Raw genomic sequence first — 25398 nt, 5'->3', positions numbered from 1 at the left:
AGAATGAGGGGGTAGGGGCCCTATAAAGAAGGTGGGGAGCGGGTGGGAAACCAATCAGAGGAAAGATCAAAGGGTGGGGAGGGGAAGCAGGGAGGGGATAGGCAGGAGAGGTGAAGAAGGGATCTAAGGGGAAAGCACTATGGGTAGTAGAAGGAGGCAGAGTCATGAGAGGTGATGGGCAGCTAGAAGAGGAGACAGAGTGAAGGTGGGATGAGGGAAGGGAGAGGGAGGGAATTACTGTAAGTTGGAGAATTCGATGTTCAAGAATTCGATCCTTCCTCTGATTGGGTTTCCACCCTCCCCCCACCTTCTCTATAGGGCCCCTGCCCCCTCCCTCTTTAGTGCTGACAAAGGGTCTCAACCCGAAACGTCGACTGCTCCTTTCAACGGATGCTGCCCGACCTGCTAAGTTCATCCAGCTGTTTTGTACGTCTTTTATTCTATACCAGGGCCTCAATACCACGGAGCAGAGCTGTCGTTCTCCATACTTCCTTGGAATCAGATGGCTTTGTGATCACCAGATGCAAACAGTTTCCCTACACAGACTTCTGTTACGTCTGTCCTGTCTCAGTCCCTAATGGGAGATCAAGTGTTACTTGTGAGTCTTTGGGACTTCAATGTACTGATTAATGAAACTTTCCTGAAGACATTTGTCAACTACATGAGTACATCTACAGTATGAGAGTTCCAGTCTGTATGTGGAAGGTTAAAATCAAATTATAACAAATTACGTTAATTGCAATATTCTCGGACATCTGCTAATTTGTTCCTCTAAATCCCACAGACTCTTGAGTGGTCTGTAAGACAGACCCATTAACATGTTCAAACAATTTTTATTTCTCTGATCTACCCATAAAGCCTCACTAGATGAGTTCTCCCATCTGCCCTTACTGCACACTGCCGTGAGTTTCCCTAAGTAATGAAACCACCCCTACCCCTTTAATCCCTCACACTCTGTCCTGTCCAAAACAACAGAATACTGAGCTGCCAGTTCTCTGCAAGCCAGTCTCAATAATGGTGACAATATCATAATGCCATCTGTTGATCCATGACCGAAGCTCATCTGCCTTTCCTTCAATACATCATGGGAATATTTTTTGTGTTTCCATCGATTTACGGAGAGTGTGGAAGTGGTGGGTGTCGTCCCACATATTTACAAGGGATTTCAACCACCCCATAGAAACAGGAGTTGTATTCTGGGAATGCATTGGAGATGGGGTCATTTTTGCTGCAGTTGGAAGTTTCCACATCCCTTAAAAGGTTAACAATTATACCAGTGCCCAAGAAGAGCAGTGTGAGTTGCATTAATGACTATCGTCCATAGCATTAACAGTTACTGTGATAAAATGAGTGAGAGGTTTGCGATGGCTAGAATTAGCTCTTCTCTCGGCAAGGACCTGGGCCCACTGTAATTTCCCTGTATCCACAATAGGTCACAATGCAATCTCATCGGCTCCTCACATGGCTTTGGATTACCTTGACAATACGAATACTTACATCAGAATGCAGTTTCTCAACCGGAGCTCAGCGTGTAATGCAATTATTCCTACAGTTCTGATCAAAAGGCTCGAACCGCTGGGCCTTTCTACCCCCATCTGCAACCGGATCCTTGATTTCCTCACCGGAAAACCACAATTGGTGCTGATTGGATATAACGCCTGAACATCACCAGTGACATGGCTATTGTTGGCAGATTATCAGATGGTGAAGAGAAGGGAAACAGGAGCGAGATACATCACCTGGATGAGTGGTGTTGCAGCAACGAACTCAACATTGGTAAAATCAACAAACTAATTGCGGACTTCTGGTCAGGTAAGACGAGGACACAGACACACGCCAATCGTCGTTGATCAGTCAGCAGTGGAAAGAGTGAACAACTTAATGTTCCTGTGTGTCAGCATTTCTGAGGATCTATCCAGGACCCAACATATTGATGCAGTTACAAAGAATGCATGGCAGCCATTATATTTCATTAGGAGTTTGACGAGATTTTGGATGTGACCAAAGACTTGCAGATTTCTGCAGATGTACCGTAATAGCTGTTCTAACTGGCTGCACATCGCTTGATATTGTGGGTTCGGGAAAGTGGTGAAGCTACTGCAGAGGATCGAAATACTCTCAGCAATGTTGTCAATTCAGTCAGCTCCATCATGGGCAGTAGCCTCCGTAGCATCCAGGACATCGTCTTGGAGCAATGCCTCAAAACGGCGGCATCAGTCAATAGGGATCTGCTTCACCAAGGAGATGCCCTCTTCTCAATGGTATCACCAGGAAGGTGGTCCAGGAGATTGAGGGCACACACTCAACTAGTCAGGAATTTCCTCTTCCCTTCCCTCTGCCATCTGATTTCTGAATTGATAAAATCAGAATTCCATATAGATAACATCCACTGCTTTACCCTTGTCAACTTTCCTCGTAACCTCTTCAAAAAACTCAATAAGTTTTGTCAAACATGACATTCCACGCACAAATCCATGTTGACTGTTCCAAATCAGACCCTGTCTATCCAGATAATTATATATATCATCTCTAAGAATACTTTCCATTAATTTACCCACCACTGGTACTGGGCCCAATGTTGTTTGTCATATACATTAATGAACTGGATGATGTGGTGGTAAATTGGATTAGTAAGTATGCAGATGATACTGAGGTAGGTGGCGTTGTGGATAATGAAGTAAGTTTTACTTACTTATGAATTTATCAATTCAGAAATCAGATGGCAGAGGTTAATTATAAAACCCATGAACCGAATTCTCTGAATTCATTTTTGCAATACTTATTTAAATTTTAGTAAGATACTCACTGTAAAGTTGCATTTTTTTTCATTATCATATATTGCATTGTACGGCTGCCACAAAGCCAACAACGTTCATGACACATGCCTGTGATATGACATCTAGTCCTGATGACTCCTTCAGGATTATTTCCGATTGAGTCCATTGGGCTGAAGATCTACTTCCCGTGTTACTGTTCTCCAATAACAAACTGTGCAGACTGACAGACAAAGAACACATCCCCATCCCTGGGACTCAATCACAGCTGCCGTGGGGCAGGAATGTCACTACTTCGCACGTCAGTATGGAAGCCTTCTTTTGTTTCACTTTCCAGAGAGCCAGACTCTGGGCGTAGCCGGTTTGGGGCTGTGTTCGCAGGGCTATCCGAGGCTTTTTGAAACAGACTCGCTCCACTGCCCTGAGAGGACACTTGCAGTGTGGACGGTCCTGCAGCAGCCCCGGGGTCATCAGCTCCTGGACTCAGACGCTGGGCCTTGGGCAACAGCGTAGCTCCGCAAAGTCTCCCCCATAACTTCCATGGTTAGTTTCTCCCCAGAGCAGTGAAAGTAAGCTGTGCAAGAGTGTTGTTGGTCAGTTATCAGACTGGAACAATGTGACACTTACTGCTCTGGGAGAGAGAACAGTTAATTTACTGAATTAAAAATATATAGTTCAGTACAACGTAGCAGAGTCCCATGTGGGAGATTAGTCAAGAAGGTTCAAGGGTTTGGCATTCAGAATGAGGTGGTAAATTGGCTTCGACATCAGCTTTGCGGGAGAAGCCAGTAAGTGGTGGCAGATGGTTTGACTCTCTGACTGGAGACCAGTGACTTGTGGGGTGCAGTGGGGGTCGGTGCTGGGTTCATTATTGCTTATCATCTCGGTCAACGTTCTGGATGATATAATTACTGCAATAGTTGTATTTTTTTGTTCAACAATAGGTTATTTGGCGTGGTCCATACTCATTAACTTAGTTTGCAGCAACTCTGTAGTCAGAGCTTTCCTAGCCAGGCAGAGATTGGCCACTCAGCCCATCGACCCTCCTGCCCCACAGAGTGAAATCATGGTGTTCTCTCCGCAATGCCACCTGTCGCTTTCTGTAACTGGTCCCCACCCCACCCCCTACTGTTGCTAAGTATCGAGACCTTGAACAGCATTAACGCCTTTGCCTCTAAAGGACGTCGAGGAAATCAGCTCGAAACACCAACAATAAACACAGTCACGATGAGAAAAACGACATGCATTTATCTGAAATGGCAAGGTTTGGGAACAGAAGTCATGTTGGCTAAACAGCTTTTCTCACGCTTGCTTTAGAATCGTAACCCCTGATTCGGGAACTGTTTTTAACCTTGACATAAACTGTGGGAAATCTGAACCATGCAGACAGGATAATGCAGGAAGACAAATACCACAACCGCCAGAAGAAACAAAGTAGGTCGAATAACTTCTTCCAATACATACAAAATACCGGAGTAGCTCAGCAGGCCAGGCAGCATCGGGGAAAGGAGTCCTGCTGAAGGTTTTCGGCCCGAAACGTCGACTGTTCACTCTTTTCCTAGATACTGTCCGGCCTGCTGAGTTTCTCCAACATTTTGTGTGTGTTGCTCCAGCATCTGCAAATTTTCTGGTTTGCAAGTAACTTCTTGATCACTGATCCAAAACACAGGTAGCGTGTCGAGTGGAAATAAAGGTCAGAAATAAATATCAGAAGCTGAATTATTCTCACCTTAATTCACTAATAATGTTCAGACTTCCTGTGGGTATGTTTTCAAGTCGTTTTCTTCTAACTTTACACCAGACCATCAGACGAGGGTCATTTAGTACCCATGGGGGAGGGGCGGAAGTTGCAGTTCTGTGAGAATCACAGCGCGAATTTTCTGTGTGCAAGCACCTGCCTGTTTGCAAGGCAAATTCCAACACGCATTCTTCAGAGCAGGGAACGGCTGAAACCAAACAAACCAGTTCGACTTTCCGCGCTCACCCTCAACTGTGAACAAAGCTAATTTAACACTGCATTTAAATATTTCTGTTACAGAAAGAACATTAAAACACCGATGATTTGGAAAAGAAAGTTCACCAGTGTCTGCAATCTGAATGTCTACTTATTACAATTGCTATCAAACTTTGAGAGTTTCCAGTAGTTTATTTTACTTCAAATACTCAACATCTGTAGTTTCAATACATATATATTAAATAAATATATATATATATTTTTAAAAATTTTCCTGCGATTTAATTAAATAAATCTACCTCTGGCATTGTCCACTGCGACGTTCCGAACGGCAAAATCTTACAGTAGCTCTGTATTCCGAATAGTTTTTCCTGTGTACGTGAGTGAGAGTGTTATGGAGGGAGTAGAGGGAGAGACTCTTTCGCTGCCTCGTGGGGATATTTCGCATATCACTGCAAAAAGGTTGCAGCGTCTCAGTAGAAACCAACTGGAGAATGTTTGTAGTTGAAAGTAATCGTTTCTTTTAATCCATTTGGTCAATAACAATTTGTTAATTTGAAGATTTCAGAGTTCCCTTCTCCCACTGAATTCCCTCCCGATCCCGACAGAAGCCGAACCCCGTTGTGAACATTCCCTGATTCTGTAGAATCGGAGACAACACCTACTCTGATGTTGAAACGGGACGGAGTTCAGTGCTGTCCCGGGTGAACGGTGCTCACTGTGCACGGAGATTCCAGTCTGAGCCGCTCCACCCGAGATCATTTGGTTATATAGTGTCTGTCGCTCATTACAAAAACACTTGTTCTCCTCCCACCCGCTCCATTCCCGCTGCGCTCTTCTCCCACCCCCCGGCCACTTTTCCTCCCACCTTCTCCTTCCCCACCTACCCCCAGCTCTCCCCTTCCCCTCCCGCGCTCGCCTCATGCCATGCGCGACTCTCCTTCCCCTTTCCTTATTCTCTCCCCTTCCTTCTTTCCCCAAACCCTTCCCCATGCTCTTGTGCCTACATCCCTCTCCATCTCTCTCCTTCTCTTTCCTGCCCAGCTACAGCCTGTCTGATAATGTAGACTGTCATCTAAATGGGAGAATGTTCAAACATCAGAGTTTCAGAGGGAATCAGGTACTCGGGGCTGACTCCCAGAAGAATAATTTACAGGTTGAGTTTGTGTTATGGCAGGCAAATGTAATGTTGTCATTTAATTCAAGGGGAATAGAATATGAGAGCAAGGAGAAAATTCTGAGTATGAGACATTAATCGGGGCATATTTCGTGTCAGCAACAGTTTTGGGGCCAATATTTCAGAAAACATGTGTTGTCATTGTTGAGTGATCGCAGGAGGTTCATGAGGATGATTCCAGGAATGAAAGGGTTCACACCTGAACAGCATTTGGCAGCTTTGGGTCTGTACTCACTGGAATTTAGAAAATGCTGAGGAATCTCATTGAAGTTTATTGAATGTTGACAGGACTGGCTAGGGTGGATGTGGAGAGGATAGGTCCTGTGGTGTATGTTTGTTCTTTGGTCTGTGTAACCCGTGTTAGTGTGGGGAGTGGGATTTTACACCATATTCCAGGTACAATCTCAACAAAGCCCAAATAATTGTCACTTTGCCCGAACCATTGGCCCCACTTGCAGTGCAACAGTCTGTCGGTGTGTGCCCCCAATGTGGTGAATCCCTCTGCTCGCTACCACTGTGGGCTCAGACATTTCCACAGATGAGCCCCTCCTGTCCCCATTGATATAAACATCCTGTCCGCCCCCTCTCACACCATCTTCATCCTTTCAATAAAATCACCCCTCTCCCTCCCCTGTTATGTGTCCGGCTGTGCCGTGTTGTTGGTGGAGTGGGCAGCGTGGTGTTTGTCTCAATTCGGATCACAACACCAGAATTGCCAGCGGGGTCCACACACGGTGTATTAGTCAACAGAAAACCTCTCGTCCCTGCAGTCTTTGTCTCCTGGTAAACTCAACACCCTGACAGTGTGGACCATAGATACCCCCTCCTCTCAGAGTCAGGGGATCATTCAGACAGCTGATCGCTGAGAGGAATTATATTTATTGGTCATTTAAGTTCACCCAGATTCGTTTGCACGGATTTGATGTGGAGTTCGGGGTGTCACAGTGAAAGGGCCGGAGGGCCGAACTCTCTCCGTTGTCCAAACATCCTTACAGGTGAGGCGACACTTCATCTGTGAATCTTCCGGGGTCGCCCGTTGTGTCCGCTGCTCCCGATGCGGCCGCCTCCACACTGGTGACACCGGCTCCTCCGCAGTTGTGTGGGGTAGGGTTGTTTCTTTTATATATCGTGGGTCAATATTATTGTTCCCTTTTGTGCGGACGGCTGGCTTTTGGGGGTTGATGATCGGGAAGCCGTTCTTTTTTATGCGGGGGGTGGGGTGGGATTTGATTTTTTTCTCTCTGAACGACTTTCATGCTCTTTGTTTCTTGGTTCTCTGGAGAAGAAAAAAAAACATCATTATTTATGGATACCTGCTTTGATAATAAATCAACTTCTGAACTACCTGCTCCGAGCGGGACTTCCCCTTGTCCAAACATTTTCATTCTGATTCCCATTCCCGTTCCGACGTGTCAGCCCATCTTGTACCAAAGAGGAGGCCACCCTCTGGGCCCAGCATCAGCACCTGATATTCCGTCTGGTTACCCCACCCCCAAGCTGATGGCATAAATATCTATTTCTCCTTCTGGTAAACAAATTTCCCTCCCACACCCTCTCTCCCTCTCTGACTTCTCACGTCCTCTCTCCTGCTTATCACTTCTCTCTGGGTCCACTGTTCCATATCTTTCTCCTATTCTCCACTCTCCTCTCCTATTAGACTCTATTTTCTTCTGCTCTTGAGCTTTCTCACCTACCTGGCTTCACCTGTCACCTTCCAGCGAGACATTTCCTCGCCCGCCCCGATTTTATTCAGATATTTCTCCCATCCCATCTCAGTCCTGAAGGAGGGTCAACTGGAAACGTCGACTGTTGACTCTTTACGATAGATGCTGCCCGGCCTGCCGAGTTCCGCCAGCAATTTTGTTTGTGTTGCTCTGAATTTGCAGCATCTGCAGACTTGTCGCGTTTGTGATTTACCTCTCCGTTGTCCCTTTGGCCTCCGACCACTGGTGGCGCTGCGTGGACCTCCGGCCCCCGCGGCGATGTGCAGACCTCCGGCCGCGGGTGTTGCTGCCGCGAACCTCCTGCGAAACACAGGCGCTGTACCGACCACGGCGATCGCCGGCGATTCTCCCATTCGGGCGGCGGTACGGTGGGGCTGATCCTGGGGTTGTGTAAATCGGTGGCTTGCTGCAGTGGGAAAGGGCCAGGGCCGAGGTCTGCCGGACGGCTGGAGGGTCCGGGCACACCGGTCCCGCAGCCCTTGTTTTAGATTTGTTCTCGAGCTCGGGCTATGGAATCAGTTAATTGTGGTTCCCAAGCTGGGGGGGGGGGGCGGGTGGCGGGTTGGGGTGAAGGGGATCTGTACTGCTTGCCTACTCTCCATCTCCCCTCCCCCTTTCATTCTTCCAAGGCCTTCCGTCCTATGATACTCCCGCTTCTCCAGCCTTGTATCCCTTTTGCCAATCAACTTCCCAGCTCTTCGTTTCATCCCTCACCCTCCTGTCTTCTCCTATCATTTCGGGACTCCACATCCCCCTCCCACATTCAAATCTCTTACTATCTCTTTTTTTAGTCCTGACGAAGGTGCTTCTCCCTATAGAGGCTGCCTGGCCTGCTGCGTTCCACCAGCGTTGTGAGTGTGTGTGTGTGTGTCTGTTGCTTGAATTTCCAGCATCTGCAGATTTCCTCGTGTTTGCGAATAGTGAACTATTATCTGATTGGGGAGAAGGTTCAAACAGGAGTACAGAAGGAAATATGAGTCCTCGGGCAAGACCCCCAGAAAGTTAATTTACAGGCTGAGTCTGTGGTAAAGAAGGCAAATGCAATGCTGGCATTTATTTAAAGTGAAGTAGAATCTATAAGCAGGGAGATAGATAATGCTGGTACTTTGTAAGACACTACTCAAGTTGCACTGAGTATTTGGGACCCATATCTCAGAAAATGTTTGCTGTCGTTGGAGAAAGTCCAGAGGGTGTTCAAGGAGATGATTCCGGGAACGAAAGGGCAAAGTGAGTATACTGTCACGTACCCCGTGACCGGGTTACCAAACCAGCAGAAATGGAATGACACGTTGGAGTCTGGTAGTACTGTAACTAAAGGTGTTTATTAGTAAACTAAGCAATACAGTATCAAAAATGCGAATATAAAAATAAAACAGGTTAGCAATGATAAATACAGAAGCGTAGAAATAAGAATCAAAACCAAGCTCTATTGTACTCTGGGGGTAAATGAATAGTCTTAAGATAATGCAGAGTTCAGTTCAGTTCATTTTAAGTCGAGGTAGTTGTTGTTGTGACGTTGGAGAGAGTGCGTGTGAGTGAGATGTGAGCAGCTGCAGCAGGCAGACCTTCCGTTGTCTTCTTGTTCCGTTGTATCATGTGGTCATTCGGTTATGACCCCTCCGTTCTCGGCTGGACCGTTCTTCCGTGGAGGACTCGTCTCTCTGGTGTGAGTGGACACACACACACAAGCCCCCACCGGTCCTGCCGTCACACTGTGAGTGTGACATATCCTGATTCGGTCCTCCAAGCCCCCACCTTCCTGTGGGTGCACAACACTCTTGCAGTGTTCCGTGGCGTGTCTGCCGGTGTCTCAGCAGACCCTTCTTTTATCTCCCCTGATGGGGTATCAGCCATCCATCAACTGACCATGTCCATCAAACTGGCCACTCCCTCCTGTCTCAGCAGGCCCGTCTTTTATCTCCCCTGACGGGGTATCAGCCATCCATCAACTGACCATGTCCATCAAACTGGCCACTCCCTCCTGTCTCAGCAGAACAGTCTTTTATCTCCCCTGACGGGGTATCAGCCATCCATCAACTGAACATGTCCGTGTCCATCAAACTGGCCACTCCCTCCTGTCCCAGCAGGCACCTGGCATCACTCTGCTGTGTCAGCAGGGATCCACACAAACAGGCCAAATGTCCTTGGCGTTAAAGTCAATAATTAGCGAAGAAGTCATAATACTAAATCATCCATTTTAATCCTTCTCTCTCTCACTGCCATCTGCAACATGATATCTCCCCCCTCTTCATCTCTCTCTCTCTCGTAAAGGGGTCGGCCATTTAGAACAGAGATGCGGAAAAACTTTTTCACCCAGGGAGTGGTGGATATCTGGCATGCTCTGCCCCAAAGGGAAGTGGAGGCCAAGTCTCTGGATGCATTCAAGAGAGAGTTAGATAGAGCTCTGATAGATATAGGGGTGAATGGATATAGGGAGAGGGCAGGAATGGGGCACTGATTGTGTATGATCAGCCATGATCACAGTGAATGACGGTGCTGGCTAGAAGGGCCGAATGGCCTACTCCTGCACCTACTGTCTATTGTCTGTTGTCTACTGTTAGCAGCATAGTTCAAAGGGGGGTCGACTCTGGACCGCATCTCCAACTGTTTTTCTCATCACCCGTAACACCTCCACCCTTAAAAGAATTTTTACCGGGGGGAAAATTCAATAGTAGGGCACATTACAGAATCTAATATAATACAGATGCAGTCATTAACTAACAGAGTAACACAGATATAATTTCAAATCTAACATCTAGATAAACAATCAGCAATTGCATTGTCAATTCCCTTTACATGTTACATTTTGATATCAAATTCTTGCAACACCAGACTCCAACCTAACAACCTATTTTTATTCTTCATGTTAGTCAAGAACACCAATGGGTTGTGATCAGTATAAACTATCAATGGCTTCTGTGCCGGACAAATGTAAATTTCAAAATACTGTAACGCCAGAACAAGTGACAGTAATTCTTTTTCTACACTGGGATAATTTCTCTGGTGCACATTGAACTTCCTAGAGAAATAAGCCACTGGGTGTTCAATTTCGTCTTCAGCTCTCTGCAGCAGGACTGCCCCTGCGGCGTCGTCACTTGCGTCGGTTGCCAGGGAGAAGGGTTTCGAAAAATCAGGTGCTTTTAACACAGGGCGGTTACATAATATAGTTTTCAGCCTGTCAAAGGCTTCTTGTCAAGGATTGCTCCACACAAACTTTTCACTCTCTTGAAAGAGCTTTGTAAGAGGGAGGGCAATATCCGCGAAGTTCTTACAAAACTTCCGACAGTATCCCACCATCCCGAGAAACCTTCTCAGTGCCCTCTTATCAGACGGCACGGGAACTTCAGAAAAAGCCTGTACTTTCGCCTGCACAGGAGCCAGCTGCCCCTGTCCCACCACATACCCCAGGTATGTGACCGTGGCATAGCCAAGCTCACTTTTGGCTCGGTTCACTGTGAGATTGGCTGCAGACATCCGTTTAAATAGTTCCTCCCACAGCCTCAATGTAATCGTCCCCCGTATCACTCCAAACCACTAAATCGTCAATGTAAGTCCCTGTGTCCTTTAATCACTGAGTCAATCATTCCTTGAAATGTCCCTGGAGCGTTTTTCTTTCCAAAAGGCAAGACATTGTACTCATATATCCCTGATGGAGAGACAAATGCTGAAATTTCTCGAGCCCTGTCATTTAAAGGAACACACCTGTATCCTTTTAGCAAGTCAATCTTGGTGATGTATCTCGCCTTACCCAATTTATCAATGCAATCATACACCCTGGGGATAGGGTAAGCATCAGTATTTGTGACGGCATTCACCTTCCTGTAATCTGTACAGAACCTTACACTACCATCAGGTTTCGGGACAACCAGACATGGAGATGCCCACGCTGAGGAAGATTCCCGGATATTACCAGCAGCTAACATATGTTCAATTTATTTTTCCACTAGCTTGATCTTTTCCAAATTCATCCGATGAGGGGACTGCTGAATAGGCTGGGCTGAAGTTACAATAACATCATATGTTGTTCCTTCGCATCTTCTCGGAACGTCTGGACATAAATCTGCATTGCAGTTAATTAGCTTTGTCAGCTGCTCCCATTGTCCAGGCTTCAAATGACTGACCTTATCAGCAAAGTTGGCCAAAATAACAGAGTTCACTAGTCTGGTGGGCACTAAGTTTATCTTTTCAAAACGTTCGGGCCCCTCCTTATCAATCCTTACTGCCTCATCAGTTTTCGTGACAGCACCGACCGGCGCGGGGCTCTGCATTATGATAACCTTTCAACATATTAACGTGTACTAACTGGCTCGGCTTTCTTCTATCAGGAGTCTCGATCACATAATTCAGTGAGTCTATTTTCTTGATCACTTTGGACGGCCCTTGGAATCTCGCCTGTAGGGGGTTGGTAACTACAGGGAACAGAGCCAAAACCTTATCGCCCACTTGAAATTATTGTTCTCGGGCTCGTTAATCATACCATTGCTTCATTTTAGTTTGGGAGTCTTTGAGTTTTTTCTTTGCAAGGTCGCAAACCTTGTGGAGCCTCTCTCGAAACTGCAAAACATAGTCAATCATATTGACATGCACTGTCGGGCTAGACCATTTCTCTTTAAATAAGGTTAGAGGTCCTCTGGGCCTGTGACCAAAAACGAGCTCGAATGGACTGAACCCCAGAGATTCCTGAACCGTGTCCCTCATCCCAGTCTCGAGTGTTTTCCTGACAGTATGTTTTAATCATGGTCGTTAAAGTCGCGATGAATCTTTCCAGCGCCGCCTAAGATTCTGCGTGGTATGCAGAGGCCAGAATTTGTTTAACTCCAATTTGAGTCTACATCTGCTGAAAAGTCAGGGACGTGAAGGTACTCCCCTGATCTGACTGTATCTCCGTAGGCAATCCTACCGTGGTGAAGAATTTAATGAGTGCCTTTATCACCGAGAGAGTTTTAAAGTTCCCCAGGGGCACAGCCTCCGGGCATCTAGTGGCAGCACACATCATGGTCATCACGTACTGACCCCCCACTCGCAGTTCTCGGCAGGGGACCCACAAAATCCACCATGACCCGGGAAAAAGATTCCTCAAAGGCGGGTATCGGTCTAACGGGTGCCTTAGGGATAACATGATTTGGCTTTCCTGCCACCTGACAGGTGTGACACCTTCTACAATAGTCGATAATATCCTTCCTCACATTCGGCTAGTAAAAATCTTTCATAACTCTATCTACTGTCTTCCTCACTCCCAAGTGTCCACCTAGGGGTATCTTATGAGCCAGGTTCAAAATTTCGTCCCGATAAATCTTCGGAACCACCACCTAGTTAGTGTACCACCGCCCAGTCCTCATCTAATGGCACCCTGGTTTCGACTGGTCCAGATACCAGGTCACATTTCAGATATATCTTGAGCAAAGGTATGGACTCAGTCCCCTTTCCGATACCTTTTATCACATTTACCTCCCCAGTCTCGGTCTCAGCACCGAATTCTAACATCTTCCTTAGGATCGATGACTGACCAGCCCCAGTATCTCTCCAGATCAGCACTGAAACTGGAGTTTCTCCCTCCTTCACAGATACCAACACTTCTGAAATAAACCTCTCACGCCCCTCTTGGGCTCTATCTAACCTCGCCTTCTTCATCGGGCTGTTGACCGGCTCAATGCAACCAGTCGGGGTTGTCGTCTTTCCGTTTCCTGTCTCTCTCTTCGGAGCAAGGCATTTAGATGCGATGTGACCAGCTTTCCCACAATTATAACACGTAAAGCTGGCAAACTTCCTTCCAGCCTGCTTTTCCTCCTCCTTGCCCTTTCCAGCAGTTCCCTGCTTATTCTCTGACTTAGCCGGTGGGCTTTCTCTACCGTCCCTACCACCCCTCTGGTAGCTCTTATTTGGGGAAAAAATTATCTTGTGGGTTAAGGCGTATTCATCTGCTAGCTTGGCAGATTCTCATATGGACTTATTCTTCTTCTCGTTCAGGTATGTCCGGACATTATCCGGAACACAATCTTTAAATCCTTCGATCAGGATCAACTCTCTTAAGCTATAAAAGTCCTCCTCCACCCCTTCTGCAGCGCACCAAGGGTCGAAGTAGACACACTTCTCGAGGGTAAACTCTGTGAACGTCTGATTCCACTGCTTCCTTAAGTCCCTGAACTTTTATCTATACGCTTCGGGTGCCAGCTCATAGGCCCAAAGGATAGCCAGTTTTGCTTCCTCATAATCCTCTGCAACCTCCTCAGACAACGCCGCACATGTTCCTTGAGCCTTCTCCTTAATTACACTTTGTAACAACACCACCCACTTATCTCTAGGCCAATTCTGGTTGGCGGCCACTTTTTAAATATGCAGGAAGTACCGATCAATGTCCGTTTCCTCGAACGGAGGTACCAACCTAATCTCCTGACTAACATTAAACTTTCCCCACGGTCTGCCCCGCTATCCACACGTTTCCATTTCTCCCTCTCGAACTGTCGCTGTTTTTCTGCTTCGTCCCCCTCCAACTTAATTCTCTCCAGTCGCATCTATACTAGACGTAACTGGACCTCCCCTTTCCCTGCAGGAAAGTGTTCTAACACCTCCGCCTTGAATATCTGCATCGTGACATAATGTTCAGCTATCTTACGTTGTATCTCAGCCTTCGTCATCCCTTTCTTCACCTCCGTGAGTTCCAAGGACTCCAGCATTTCCCACAACTCAGACTTTTTAGCCGTCTTTAAACCCACAGGGTTCGGACTTGACAGACACTCGTCAACATCCATTTCTGTTGCCTGCTTTTCTGGTTTTTCACACAACCAGATCAGATAAGGGCAATCTATCCAGATTCACCGGCACCCCAATTTGCGAATTCAAATCCCGAGACGATGCACCAATTTGTTACGTACCCCGTGACTGGGTTAACAGACCAGCAGAAAATGAATGATACGTTGGAGTCTGGTGGTACCGTCACTAGAGGTGTTTGTTAGTAAAATAAGCAAAACAGTGTCAATAATGCAAATATAAAGCAGGTTGGCAATAATAAACAGAGAAGTGTAGGAATAATAATCAATAATAAGAAACAAGCTCTATCAATGTCTCGGGGTAAATGAATTGTCATAGAAGAATATAAAGTTCAGTTCAGTTCAGTTCGTGCTGAGGTAGTTGTTGTTGTGTTGCAGTTGGAGAGAGAGAGAGAGAGAGAGAGAGAGAGAGAGAGAGAGAGAGAGAGAGAGAGAGAGAGAGAGAGAGAGAGCGAGAGTTGAGCAGCTGCAGCAGGCAAACCTTCCGTAGTCTTCTTGTTCCGTTGTACGGTTGGGGGTCATCGGTTATGACCCTTCCGTTCCGGGCTAGACCGTTTTTCAGTGACGGACTCGTCACCCAGGCAAGGGCGGACGCACACAAGTCCCCACCGGTCTGCCTTCATCCACCGTGCTCCGGACCGATTCTCCTGAACCGATCCTTCAGTCCCCCACCTTCCTGTGGGTGCCCAACACTCTTTCAGTGTCCACTGGTCTGTCTATCTGTGTCTCCGCAGACCCGTCGTTTAACTCACCTTTATGGTGTATCAGCCGTCCATCAACTCAAATGACCATGTCCATCAAACTCGGCCACTCCCTGCTGTCTCAGCAAGAATGTTAACGAGCAAAGAAGTGTCCTTGTAGCAAATGATTGTTTACATTTCCATCAGTGAAGAAGCCATAATACTTAAATCATTCGTCTCTCTCTTATCTGTAGCAGTTGCCTCTACCCCTGTTCTTCCTCTCTCTCTCTCTCTCTCTCATTAGCAGCATAGTTCCCGGGGGGGGGGGGGGGGGTCAGCTCTGGACCACATTTCCATTTGGTTTGTTCAGCACAAATAGCAATTGTCCTTCGATACAGACGAATGCCATCGCCATCTTATGGTCTTATTGGTCAGTTATAAAGAAGCCAGTGCAGCCTTTCTGTTTTATTAGACGTTTGCAAAGATTCGGCACGTCATCTAATAAAATTATGTTTGATACGCGGTGGAGTGTAAATGATACTCAGGTTCATCAGCAATTTGTACCGCTCAAACCTCAGGACCCAACAACTATCCCTACTGCCCGCTACTAGTCACAGACTTATAAATCAGTCCCCGACTTCTCAATCGGTTTTCATTAGTCTCCGTTCCACGGGCAGACAGCAAAATCGCTCTTCCCCGAATCATTTTGTGCTTGCAGCGTTGGAGGAGATCTTCGGCCGCAGGGAACCAAACCTGGGATTCTTATTCCAAACGGAGAGGCAGTCGGTAAACAAATTAGCACTTAAACGGTGAAATCCCCTGCCCCGAATGTTGTAAGGTGTTGAGGGCGACTACCCCTGGGACACTGGTCAGATACAGTGTGGAGCTTTATTTATCACCCCCAAAGTGTGTCCCCAAACGGGAAATGTTAGGGAGTTGTGGTTCCTGTGTCCGATATGCTCAGCAACGGAGAGACTTGTCACCTGATCCGGTTCATTGTGTGATACCAAACCCCACATGGTCACTCCGGGGTGGGAGGGCGGGGAAGGAGTGTGGTATCCATGGAATACTTCCAATAGTGTGATTGTTCCTGACCTGCTACAGAGGCTTGTGGGTCTGCTAATTAAAACCGAACAGGTGTCATTCACCAGTCTTCGTTTAACATGACAATAATACTTATGGATAGACCGCTCAAATGAGAATTTTTTTCCCCCAAAAAAATCATGGCATTTCACCATCGATTGCAAAGGATAACAGATTGGTTATTTCCCTCCTTCAGGTGTCTCCATTACGGGAATGAACAGAACTGTTGCCGCTCCAGTGGTACATCACTGGCCACACTGGTATCATCACTGCTTACTCGGGCCTGTCAGCAACCACACAGATAATGTCCCTGCTTGTCCGGTTCCCTCAGTAACGCAACGTTATTGGGTCACACTGCTGGACACAGAGAGAATGTCACTGCATATTCAGTATCCCCTCGGCAAAATTTGTACTTTCGTAGCTCGTCCAGTCTGTTGATGGACATAGCGAAAATATCCCTCTTTATAAACATGTTCCTCAACGCAATCACACTGTCAGCGATGATGCCCAATCATCTGATCACACTGACACTCGATATTGGCACACATTGGTCATGAATTTATTGGTCATTCCCGCTCCGTTGACAGCGAATAAAAATGCTGGCAATGCCAAAACTCACAAAGTGCAGAATCAATACTTCAAAACTACAGCCATACATGGAACTCGTGATCGGCTGCAAAGAAGGAGATGACAGGCAGAATTTCCATCCCGTGGAACGTGTCGATTTCGATTGGAGTTTACCGGTAATACAGTTTAGAGGCAGAGGTGTGAGGACAATGTACCAACGATCGACCAAAATGACAGCAGAAAATAAAGACATTGAACTTGCATTTTGTTACTATTTTAAAGAATGACCAGGTGGTTAGCGAAAATACTCTTTTTCTTTGTGTCATCATTTTGGGCCGTGCTTACATTTCGAGGCCACCAGAGAAAGAGAGTGATTTTCCGGCATATTTTTATTTTTGTATATCTAAATGAAATTCGGTGTTATTCATTTATTTTCAAGACGTCTTACGCTCATATATTTGCGGGCTCCGGGCTCAATGCAAACCCCGGCATTATTCAGTGGATAAAGAACATAATTTAAGAAAATAGGTGCGCCTTGTTGCTGATAATGGAACCATCGGAGAACATTAGAATATCGAGACGACATCATTTACAACTTTCACCCATGTTTACTAGACGATTAATACAGTTAACATTTGAACAAATGTATATTGTATGCTGCGATAAATATACAAGTTTTTGTGATTCCAAACAGGGTGTGTAGCAATAACATCAAGGGAGAATTGTTGCACAATCCTAATCAGATTAATTACAGTCAAGAAGCGACGTAGTTAATTCCTTATAGTATGGATACGTAGAACAAGCGAACAGATTTATTTTAGGAACATAGAAACGAAAAAACTACAGCATCACAAAGTTGTGCCGAACATATCCCGTTAGCAATTACTAGTCTTACCCATAGCCCTCCGTTTCTCTAAGTTCCACGTACCTATCTAAATAACCATATAACCATATAACAATCACAGCACGGAAACAGGCCATCTCGGCCCTCCTAGTCCGTGCCGAACTCTTAATCTCACCTAGTCCCACCTACCCGCACTCAGCCCATAACCCTCCACTCCTTTCCTGTCCATAGACCTATCCAATTTTACCTTAAATGACACAACTGATCTGGCCTCTACTACTTCTACAGGAAGCTCATTCCACACAGCTATTACTCTCTGAGTAAAGAAATAGTCCCTCGTGTTTCCCTTAAACTTCTGCCCACTATCTCTCAAATCATGTCCTCTCGTTTGAATCTCCCCTAGTCTCAATGGAAACAGCCTATTGACGTCAACTCTATCTACCCCTCTCAAAATTTTAAATACCTCGATCAAATCCCCCCTCAATCTTCTACCCTCCAATGAATAGAGACCTAACTTGTTCAAACTTTCTCTGTAACTTAAGTGCTGAAACCCAGGTAATATCCTAATAAATCGTCTCTGCACTCTCTCTAATTTATTGATATCTTTCCTATAATTCGGTGACCAGAACTGCACACAATATTCTAAATTGGGCCTTACCAATGCCTTGTACAATTTTAACATTACATCCCAACTTCTGTACTCAATGCTCTGATTTATAAAGGCCAGCGTTCCAAAAGTCTTCTTCACCACCCTATCGACATGAGACTCCACTTTCAGGGAACTATGCACTGTTATTCCTAGATCTCTCTGTTCCTCTGCATTCCTCAATGCCCTACCATTTACCCTGTATGTTCTATTTGGATTATTCCTGCCAAAATGTAGAACCTCACACTTCTCAGCATTAAACTCAATCTGCCAACGTTCAGCCCATTCCTCTAACCGGCATAAATCTCCCTGCAAGCTTTGAAAACCCACCTCATTAACCACAACACCTCCTACCTTAGTATCATCGGCATACTTACTAATCCAATTTACCACCCCATCATCCAGATCATTTATGTATATTACAAACAAATAATGTCTTTTCAAAGACCCTATCTCCACCACCGTTGCCGGCAGCCTATTCCACGCACTCACCACTCTCTGCGAAACAAATTTTATCCCTGACATCTCCTCTGTACCTACAGCCCAGCACCTTAAAACTGTGCCCTCTTGTGCAGCCATTTCGGCCCCGGGAAAAAGCCTCTGACTATCTACATGATCAATGCATTTCATCATCGTTCACACCTCTATCAGGTCACCTCTCATCCTCCGTCGTTTCAAGGTAAACAGGCTGAGTTCACTCAACCTATTCTCATAAGGGATGCTCCCGATCCAGGCAACATCCTTGCAAATTTCCTCTTCAGCCTTTCCACATTTTTCCTGTAGTGAGGCAACCAGAACTGAGCACAAAACTCAAAGTGGGTTTTTACCGGTGTCCAATTGAGCTTCAACATTACCTCTCGGGTTCTAAATTCAGTTCGACGGTTGATGAAGGTCAATACACCGTATGCATACTTAGCCACAGAGTCTACCCGCACAGCTGGACTCGGACCCCAAGATCCCTCTGATCCTTCACACTACAAAGAGTCTTACTATTAATACTATATTCTGCCAAAATATTTGACCTACCAAAATGAACCACTTCACACTTATCTGGGTTGGACTCCATCTGCCACTTCTCAGCCCAGTTTTGCATCCGATCAACGTCCTGCTGTAACCTCTGACAGGCCTCCACAGTATCCACAACACCCCCAACCTATGCGTCATAAGCTAATTTACTAACCTATCCCTCCACTTCATCATCCAGGTCATTTATAAAAATCACAAAGAGTAAGAGTCCCAGAACAGATCCCTGAGGCACCTCACTGATCACCGACCTCCATGCATTTTGTGAAAGATCTTGAAATAATTTGAAAATATTGCTGTAATTAGAGAAAATGAATAGAATAAAGTGGTCTCTGCAGATGGGGATTGAAGTGAAACACAATTTGATGAAGGTGCTTAAACTGTCCAGCAAGCGCACTCACCCACATCTGTCTGATTCTCTGGAGTATCACTACCTGGACAGGGATAGCACGACAGCTGACATAAAGCCGACACCCTGACTGTACTATTGAACTGTTTGAATGATTACGTGTCTGGTTTATTGCTCATATAGTTACTTCCGTTATATAAGTTGAATGGTCTGCACCGCGCTTTGATTAACACGTCACTTGCCAATCTGATGTTATCACTGCTGCTGCTGCTGCTGAAGATGATGATGATGATGATGAGCTGAGATGATGATATCATTTCTGGCAAAGATGACGGCGTCATTACTAATCCACGCCCATTGTTGACCATTATGATAATGTTTTCTCCTGCACAGTCGCTGACCAAAGTGATGATGTCACAGCGTACGCTGGTCATTCACCGAAATGCAGTCCTAAGAATCCATATTTTAAATTTATCCTCTTTGTAGAATATTCAGCTAGTGATTTATACAAATCAGTGAACGATCGTTGCAGTCAGCTGATCGTCCATGAGCTAGATCAAAGAGATCAACTAAGTTCATACCTGTATTTTAGGCATTTCTGTTTCTCGTTGTTGTCTTCGAAGGCTTTACTTCTCGGCATTCGCATTGGCATTACTGCCGCAAGCGATAGCGCAAATAACAGCTCAAGTAAGAGTTAGGCTTGGAGATGTCATCGGGAGCAGAATTGGTAGGATCCCCGCAACGAACGACGGCTGATCATTAACGTTCCAGGATATTCCGGATCCATTCGATGGAAATCATCGTTGAGCGAAGGATCCAAGATGCAACAACGGCACCCAATAAACACCATCCCTTGTATTTGATCATCCAACAACCTGTGAGTCGTGTACACTGGAGCACATTTAACCGTCCGGGGTTCCGGAGGTGCAGAATCGGGTAGGTTGGGCCGTCTTGGGGTAGACAGCTGGCTTGGGGTAGACCTTGAGGTTGTTAGGTGTGATCTTGAGGGACGGTGCCGGCTGGAGACGGTAAGTGACTGGGATGATGCGTTGGATTATCTTCAAACCGGAGAGAGAAAGTAGTTGTGCAGGGGCGGATATCAAGTGGACAGCCAGACAATTCCCCAAGCCTGTTAGGTCTAGATGGGCGGCAGAGCAATTGTCATGGCGGCAGTAGGCATAGATGGCGGCTGGAATGGCCCTCCATGTCCTCATCGAAGTACTGAGCAGCAGCGTACCAGGACTCTGGCTAACGGAACCTCCAACGCAGGCTCCTCCGCAGGGAACAGCGGAGGCTGGTAGCCAGGAAGACATCAAAGGGTGATATACAAGTTTCAGAGTAGGCGTATAGCCTGTGGGACTGCTCGGTGAAGGGAACATACTTCTTCCATGTGAAAGGTCAGAGACGGTATATCATTGAAAAACGCATGCAATTGCTGATCTGTTCATTCTGACTGACCGTTGGTCTGCGGATAATCACCAGAGGAGAACTCCACTGATGTCGGAGGAGGAAATAGAAGGTTCTCTGGATCGGAGACGAATTCGGAGCGTCGGCACTGCATACTGTCCTGACGGAAGCAATGGAGGTGTGCTAAATGTAGAGCTAAGATCACCGTCTCATCGGCTGACGGAAGCCTGGGTAGGACAATTAAATGGCCGTTTTGAACGACTGATCTACCACTCTCATGACCACGTGGCCCCATCAGAAGGTGCTAATCCCATTATGAAATCCATGGCGATGAGTGAGTTTGAGCGTCGAGGTACTGCTCGGCACCGCAGGAGGTAACAGAGCCGCTGGTTGGACACACTGAAGGCAGAGATCGATGAACTGACGTACATCTGCGATGATGGAAGGTTACGAGAGCCCGCGACGCATGCTCTAGAGTAAATCGAGAATACGTGGCGAAGTTAAGGAGGCTCTAAACGGCGAATCATTTGCTTGCATCTTCGGAAACAGTTCTATTTCCATCTTTAATGTCTTTATTCTTTTCCTTTCAGAATATTTTGAAGACCCTGTCGTGGAGTTACACGCTGACTTCGGTTCTTCGAGGAATGGGACCCGTTCTCGGCGTTTCAGGGCTGACCGTTTCTCAAACGACGCCGACAGGAATTAGTCCTGTTTATTTATTCTCCTTGCTTCCTGCTATTCAGCCAATCTTCTATGCACCATAGCATCTTTCAGTAATACCTATGGCGTTCTACCTTCTTTAGCACTCTCGTGTGTGGCATCTTGTAAAAGGCTTTCTGAAAATCCAATGAAACAACATCCATTGATCTCCGTTTATCTCATCTGCCTTTTATTGTTGACAAAGAATTCCAACAGCTTTCAGGCCGGACTTTCCGTAATTCGGCCGATTTTATTATGTGTCTCCATGTCACCGAGACCTCATCCTTCATAAAGGTTCGTCTTTTCAACTTCTGAGGTCAGGCTACCTGCCGTATAATGTTCTGTCTATTGACTATCTCTCTTCGTAACAAGTTATGTGGATTGACATTTCCTATATTCTAGTGATGTGGACTATTCCAAATTCCAATTGGTATTGAAAGTTCGCCGCTAATGCTTCCACAGTCTGGCAGATCCCTGTTTCGGAATACTAATGTCCAGATGACAAATTTAATTCCACATCTGTCAGCCTCCCAGGCTCCTTCTCCTCAGTAATAGCAACTTCTATGGCTTGATAGTCTCGTTCGACTGGCATACTGCTGGCGTCTCTCACGGTGGGAAAAGACAGGAGTTATTGAATTCGTCCGCTATTTCTTAGTTTCCTCATTCAGAGGAACGAGAGTTTATGTTGGTTATTGCATTAACAGAAACATACAAACGCCATATTTCTATTGTTGTCGCCTGTAACAGAAGCAATGTCTGGAGTGAAACAGAGCAAACCATGATGTTACACCTTTGATGACGAAATCGATGGACGGCAAAGCCTTGGAATGGACCAGATGAGCAACAATCATGAAACCGAGGGATGAGCCGGAGAGCGTTTCCCAACAACGTTCACTGACTTCTCGAATCGTCTTTGAGATTTTGCAATTTTGTGTCAAGCTACCCACACCTCATCACAATTGGGATTTCACTTGAATGAAATCATGTTTATTTTTACCCTATCTGTTGGGCAATAAAACGTCAGCCTTGTGCAGCATTGAATATTCAATGTGCTGGATCGAGTATAAATGAATGACCGTGGAGATTCATCAGCTCAGAGTTTCTTCAGCGAGATCGCGGGCGGCTGGAAGACAGGCTGAATCTCACACGGCATGATTGAAACATTTTACCGTGTGAGAAAGATATATTACCTGATCGTTTCCGTTATCGGTGTTCCTGGTAAGGACAGAGGCGAACTAACATTTGCAGATTTGTGGGCACAGTACTTGGACTCGGTCAGTTACCGACAGCGTTGTGATGCCGGTGTATCAGTGAGTGCGGTGCAGACACTGCGGCCAAACTGCGTGTTCGTTCAGCAGTCCCCTTGCAGTGCTCTCGGCTGAAAATAAACCGGTAGCTTAAAGAGATGTAGAGCGGTAGATTTGGGAAGTGGATTCATGCAAGACAGTTTTGAGTTATCAATGGAAATTCGCTGGCAAAGTAAACTCCAATAGTCCATCGTGACCGGTACCTTTACGGCCTCGTTGGTGTTATTTCGTATTGATCAAGCAATGTGCTTCAAATTCAATTTTAAATGTATTGCGCTGTTTTTAAGGAATTGCTGCAAGTTTGAATGGAACGGGTAAAGCAAATCACCGGCGGGATTCAGGGGAGACCGGTAAACATCGTTTGTGATTCAAACTCTGAAACACCGGGAGCATAGAAAATTCAAATCAGGGTCTGTGGGTGTTTTACTGTAACAGGGTTAGTTTGCATATTCTATTTTTCGTGTAGTGGGGTGGGAGATAAGAGCCAAACCAGCGGTGTTTGTTAAAGGTCAGACGGTCTGTGTTACATGTGATACTCGGCTCAGAAAAGAAAGTAATTTAGAATAATCTGCAGTGTTTTGAGGCAAACTCCAAAGGAGAAACTGCTGCGAAGCATCTACATTGGCGTTGCTTCAGAAATTAGATGCTTTACCCACCAAATGAAAGATGTCTAAAAAGTCCAGAATATTTAAAAAACGAAACTGGGAATTTTCTGATACAATGAGAAGGAACCGCGGGTAAGAGCAGTTGTAGAATTTAAAAGAAGGGAGCCTGTGGGTGGGGGAGAAAGGAGAGTCGAGGAGGAGACGAAGACATGCGAACAGGTGAAATCAACGCTTTGAATTTTGTAAATCGTCCGAGGCGGAGGGAGAGGGACTTCGCCGTATGGAGAATGTGTCAGGAAAGGGGGATCTGAACACAACCCCTGAGAAAGTTGCCGAGGTATCCAGCCTTTACAGATCAGTCGAAAAACTGATGGCAGGAGATTTATATTTATTTCTCCAACGCACACTCAGCGATCAGTTGACAATGCATCCTTCCCAAACGCAGCTCTTTATCCAGTACAGAAAACTGTTACCTTTCACCCAGCAGGCACGCGTGTGTGGCATCTGCGTCTCCCGCTTTGCAACCTTTAAACCTCCAGAAATGAATAGAGTCCAAAGTTCCAGCTTGTCTCTGCCCTGAGACCCACGGAACGGACACACAGTAATTCACTCTTTCTTTTTGTTGTTCCCTCAGTGAATTTAGTGGCGATTGCGATCCTGTCCCGGGGAAAGTGCGGCATCTCTGCCTGCACCACTCGCTACCTGGTGGCCATGGCAACGGCAGATCTACTAACCATCATCTTTCAGGTCATATTTTGGCGAGTCAGTTATTATTACTTCCCCGGGACTTTCCTGGACATCACCCCCGTGTGCAGTGTGATCTCCGCCTTGGGAGAGGCAGCCACAGACTGTTCTGTCTGGTTCACCGTCAGCTTTACGTTTGATCGGTTTGTCGCCATCTGTTGTCAGAATCAGAAAGCAAAATATTGCACCGGGAAAACTGCCGCTGTGGTTCTGACAACAACCGGCGTCCTGCTCTTTTTTAAGGATGTGCCCTACTTCTTTCGATATCGTCCTTTGAAAGTGATCGACAATATACCCTGGGACTGTATTACAAAGCCGAGCTACTATACGGACCCCGGGTGGGTGGGATTTAGATGCTTTTCTATCGTTCTGACGCCGTTACTCCCATTCGTGTTAATACTATTGTTCAACGCGCTGACAGTCAGACACATTTTAGTAACGAGTCGCGTCCGTAAGGGGCTGAGGGGTCAGAGCAAGGCGGCGAACCGCAGTGACCCGGAGATGGAGAGCAGGAGGAGGTCTGTGATCTTACTTCTCTCCGTCTCCGGAAGCTTCATCATCCTGTGGTCGGTGAATGTTGCCGAATTCCTTTATTACACCATCGCCGGATTGGATCAGATTAATTACAACGATTCGGAATACATATTTGAACACTCTGGACACATACTGCTGGTGTTCAGTTGCTGCACAAACACTTTTATTTATGGAATAACTCAGAACAAGTTTAGAGAGCAGTTCATCAGCGCTGCGAAACATCCGCTCATGTCAATTATTCAACTAATTAATAAACAAGCTATTTAAGTTCCTCTCAGAGGCAATCACAGTGTTTTCCATCTGCACACTGTAGAACGGGCCGTCACAGGAAAGTGGGGTTGCAGGGAGCATAAAACCGGTTTCGTGCCCGAGAGACACAGCACGGGAAAAGACCCACAGCCAGCGACGCCAACCCCCTACCAGTTATTAAACTCATTAAATTTATTTTCCTCATTTTTCCCCATGTTCCCGCTTTCCTTACAGCCATCCTTCTTTTAATAATGTATCCCTCATC

Source organism: Hypanus sabinus, unplaced genomic scaffold, assembly GCF_030144855.1.
Source record: "Hypanus sabinus isolate sHypSab1 unplaced genomic scaffold, sHypSab1.hap1 scaffold_541, whole genome shotgun sequence".
Taxonomy (NCBI): domain Eukaryota; kingdom Metazoa; phylum Chordata; class Chondrichthyes; order Myliobatiformes; family Dasyatidae; genus Hypanus; species Hypanus sabinus.
This window is presented reverse-complemented; position numbering follows the sequence as displayed.